Source organism: Trichechus manatus, unplaced genomic scaffold (genome assembly GCF_000243295.1).
Source record: "Trichechus manatus latirostris isolate Lorelei unplaced genomic scaffold, TriManLat1.0 scaffold00191, whole genome shotgun sequence".
In the NCBI taxonomy this organism is placed as follows: Eukaryota; Metazoa; Chordata; class Mammalia; order Sirenia; family Trichechidae; genus Trichechus; species Trichechus manatus.
The window spans coordinates 4,237,361-4,241,995 of NW_004444127.1; positions in this window are offsets into that span (position 1 = coordinate 4,237,361).

Below are 4,635 nucleotides of genomic sequence, written 5' to 3' on the forward strand. Positions count from 1 at the left end.
TGGCTGAAAGCAGAGAATACCAGAAAGATGTTTACCTATGTTTTACTGACTATGCAAAGGCATTTGACTGTGTGGATCATAACAAATTATGGATAACATTGTGAAGAATGGGAATTCCAGAACACTTAATTGTGCTCATAAGGACCCTGTATGTAGATCAAGAGGCAGTTGTTTGAACAAAACAAGAGGATACGGCGTGGTTTAAAATCAGGAAAGGTGTGCGTCAGGGTTGTATCCTTTCACCATACTTATTGAATCTGTATGTTCAGCAAATAATCCACAAAGCTGGACTATATGAAGAAGAATGGGACATCAGGATTGGAGGAAGACTCATTAACAATCTGTGTTATGCAGTTGACACAACCGTGCTCGCTCAAAATGAAGAGGACTTGAAGCACTTACTGATGGAGATCAAAGACCACAGATTAAAAGATTACACCTAAACATAAAGAAAACAAAAATCCTCACAACTAGACCAATAAGCAACATCTTGATAAATGGAGAAAAGATTGAAGTTGTCAAGGATTTCATTTTACTTGGATCCACAATCAACACGCAGGGAAGCAGCAGTCAAGAAATCAAAAGACACATTGTATTAGGCAAATCTACTGCAAAAGTCCTCTATAAAGTGCTGAAAAGGAAAGATGTCACCTTGAAGACTAAGGTGCGCCTGACCCAAGCATGGTGTTTCAATTGTCTCATATGCATGTGAAAGCTCGACGATGAATAAGGAAGACTGAAGAAATGACCCCTTTGAATTGTGGTGTTGGTGAAGAATATTGAATATACCATGGACTGCCAAATGAACGAACAGGTCTGCTTGGAAGAAGTACAACCAGAATGCTCATTAGAAGCAAGGATGGCGAGACTAGGTCTCACATCCTTTGGACATATTATTAGGAGGGATCTCCCTGGAGAAGAACATCATGCTCGGTGAAGTAGATGGTCAGAGAAAGAGAGGAAGACCCTCAATGAGATGGATAGACAAAGTGGCTGCAACAATGGACTCAAGCATACCAACGATTGTGAGGATGGCGCAGGACCTGGCAATGTTTCATTCTGTTGTACATAGGGTCGCTATGAGTTGGAACCAACTCAAAGGCACCTAACAACAACAAAATTGACAGGATAGCTATAAATTCAACCATTGGGTAACCTTGGATAAGTTGGTAGGTTTTTCTCAGACTGAGGATTCCAACTGTAAAACGGAAATAATAATACTGTACCAGTTAGGTCTATTTATGATTCAACTGACAAAAAAAATGCATTTCCATACATTTAAAAAAAATAATGGAATTCATTATCTCATGTAACTGAAAAAGTCCAAAGACAGAGTAAACTCCAGGTGAGAGTTGACCCAGAGGCTCAAATGTTTCCAATGCCCAGTTTCTTTCCTTCTTAACACTCTGCCCTTTGTGATTTTCACTGCTTTTTTAGACCTCACATGGTGGCCCTCAGGAAGGTCACAATTCCTTTTAGTCACAACGTGGCTGCTGCAGTTCTTGACCTCACAGCCTCACCCAACATTATTTGATGCAAAAGTTGCTTCCTCTTCTGCCTGAGATAGAGGAAGTTTTTTTCCTATAAACCCTTCAAAGGCCATCTATCTTCCTGACCAGGTTACTTTTCTATCCCTGAACCAATATTGTGGCCAACGGGTGGTATATGTAGATCTTTTAAGCCAATCAAGGTCTATTTCTAGGTGTTCAACATCCAAATTAAATGGGGGTGGGGCGGGGTGATGGTGGCATGGTTCCCCAAAGTAAAATCTGGGTAATTTTGACAGAAGTAGAGAAAAATGAATGCTAGGAGCAAACAAACAAACAAAAATGTTCAATAAGAAAATTTTGCTTATAGGTTTGCTGTGAATATTAGAGACAATGACTGCAAAATGTCTTATATAGTGCCTGCTGCATAGTTGTTGTTGGCTGCTGTTGAGTTGGCCCTGACTCGAACCCATGCACAAACAATGCTGTCTAGTCTTATGCCATCCTCATGATTGGTTGTGGATTGGACTGTTGTGATCCATAGGGTTTTCATTAGCTGATTTCAGAAATACATTGTCAGCCCTTTCTTCCTAGTCTGTCTTAGTTTGGAAGCTTCAGTGAAACCTGTTCAGCATCACAGCAACATGCAAGCCTCCACTGACAGACAAGTGATGGCTGCACATGAGGTGCGTTGGCTGGGAATAGGTACCCACTAAATGGCATTATTTGATCATTGTGATTATCGTCATTATAATTATCATCACTTATGATGTCTAGGGCATCAAAGTCTAAGTGATCTTGAAGTGTGGAATATTAGCGAAAGGACATGGAGGATAAGCCAGTAAAATATTGTCAATTTAAGGCTGAGGAACTGCACCTTGAAGAGATGAAGGGAATTGCCTAAAATTGCCCAGCTGGCAACCCTGCTCCAGGTCTTTCTTCCAGTCCTCTCTTCTCTTCTCCTTTAGGTCTCATACTCTCATGGTAACTCAAAAAATTGGTGCAGAAACTTTCCTCATATCATGTCTTCACCTTCCCTCTCTCAGGGCATAACGAATGAATGTTTGTAACTTCTAAAGGTTTCTACCTAAATTAATCGAAACACATTCTGAGCTTTTCCTGGCTCTCAGTTCCAAAGTTTTACGTTAAAGACCAGAAATTGCATGGGGAATTTGGTCCCCCGATCACAGCATGTGGCTCAATTTATTTTAAACAGTTCAAGCACCTCCTTATTGAAAAACAATTCTTGGTCTTCTAGTGAGGGAGGAGGTTTTCTAAACTAAAAACCAGGATTCAAAATCACTGGTTAACTGCTTCATGTAGGTTTTTTTTTTCTCTATTTCTAAATAGTAGATCTAAAGTTTGACTATGGGACAAATTTCCTGAATCCTTCCCTTTGTAATTTATCCTCATCATCATAGCCTGTTCATTTTTTAAAAGATCACAGGGCTCATGAAATATTGTTGTGTGGAAGCAAGGTTTACACTGCTAATTGGTAATAACAATCACAAAATCAGTATCACCAGGAAGAAAGCCCTGTATCATGGAAACGCTTGTTTTGCCTCAGCAACTTGGCCAACAACTAGCTGTGTGACCTTGAGAAGTCAAACTTTCTGACCCTTAGTTGCTTCACCTGTTAACTGAGGAGGTTGAATTAATGATCTCCACATTTCCTTTCAGCTCTAATGTTTCTTCAGTTCAGTTTGGTGGCTTATCTGAGATGAAGTGGCTTAGCCCACTGGGGGCCTTTAGTGCAGATTAAGGAGCTGGGTGGAGGAGTCCTGTTTTGAAGAGAGTTTCTTGTGCCCCAGGTCAGATCCCTTCAGTTTCTTCAGCACAGGACTTCTCTCTGAAAGACCAGCTCTTACAATGGGGGAGAGCTCTTTGCTGAGCCTAAGTAGAAGAGCCTTCACATTCAATTCCTTGCTCTAAGGCTGAATGTTACCCAACAAGGTAGGTAATGTCACACCCAGAGGATTTCCCAGGTTGACTGAGTGAATGGAAAAGGCTCCCAATCACTGTGTGATCTAGGATGAGTCATTTACCCCTCTGAGCCCCAGTCTCTGCTTCTGTAAAAGGAGAGGACTGGACATACTGTGTCTTAAAGTCCCTTTCAGCGCTCACATTCTGGGATTCCACGTAGTAGTGGGCCCAAATGAGTTGCGGGAAAGAGGCACTTGTGGTGTGACTTTGAGCTGATAGCAGTAGGTCTTCCAGGCTCTCTATTATGTTATTATTTCGTCTTTGTCAAATTTCTCTCATTGGGGCTCTATGTTAGAGTAAAAAATTCTACCTGGTTAGGAACCCATACATCATTTCACTACCTAGTTTTTTACATACTTAAACTCTTTGCCATGGAGTGGATTCCAACTCATAGCAACCCTCTAGGACAGAGTAGAACTGACTCATGGCGTTTCCAAGGAGCAGCTGGTAGATTCGAACTGCCAGCCTTTTTGTTAGCAGCCAAACTCTTAACCACTGCGCCACCAGGGCTCCCTTTATTCCATGACCCTAGTGTGAGGTTTTATTTGGGAAGGTGCCGGATGAAGGAAGAGGTAATTTGTTACAACTGCCTTTATCTTGAACAAGGGGAAAAGAGAAAGTAGAGAGATATGTGAATAAATACCAGGAAGTTTGAGTTAATAATAGCTGTCATTTATTGAGAGCTTCTGTTACGTGTTTTATATAGTTTATCTCACATTTAATTCTTTCAACAACTATAAATTATTATCTGTTTCGAAAAAATAAGCAAACCAGTTCACAAGACACATGATATGTGGGTAGGAGAGCCAAGAGTTGGCTGCTGACTGCAACAATTGCCCTCTTAACCATGTCTCTAGCCTGATCTCTGAGGAGGGTGGAAGGGAACTCTGTCAGATGCCTTTGTTTTTGTTTTTCCTTAGTCCTTTTGAGCCCAAGGCCTCTAAAATTGTCCTCTCCTCTTAAGGCAGGTCACTTGCCCTTCTGGGATTCATCCCCTCCCTCCTTTCACAATGTTCCTATGAAATCATTTGATACGATTGTTTTAAATTCCCCTAATGGATATTTTGCATGTTTTTTAAAATATGCGTCATGTGGTCTTTTATGGTAAACTTCTCAACATAAGGACTTAGGTGTGATGTCTGTATACGTGTGTGTCTGTGTGTAA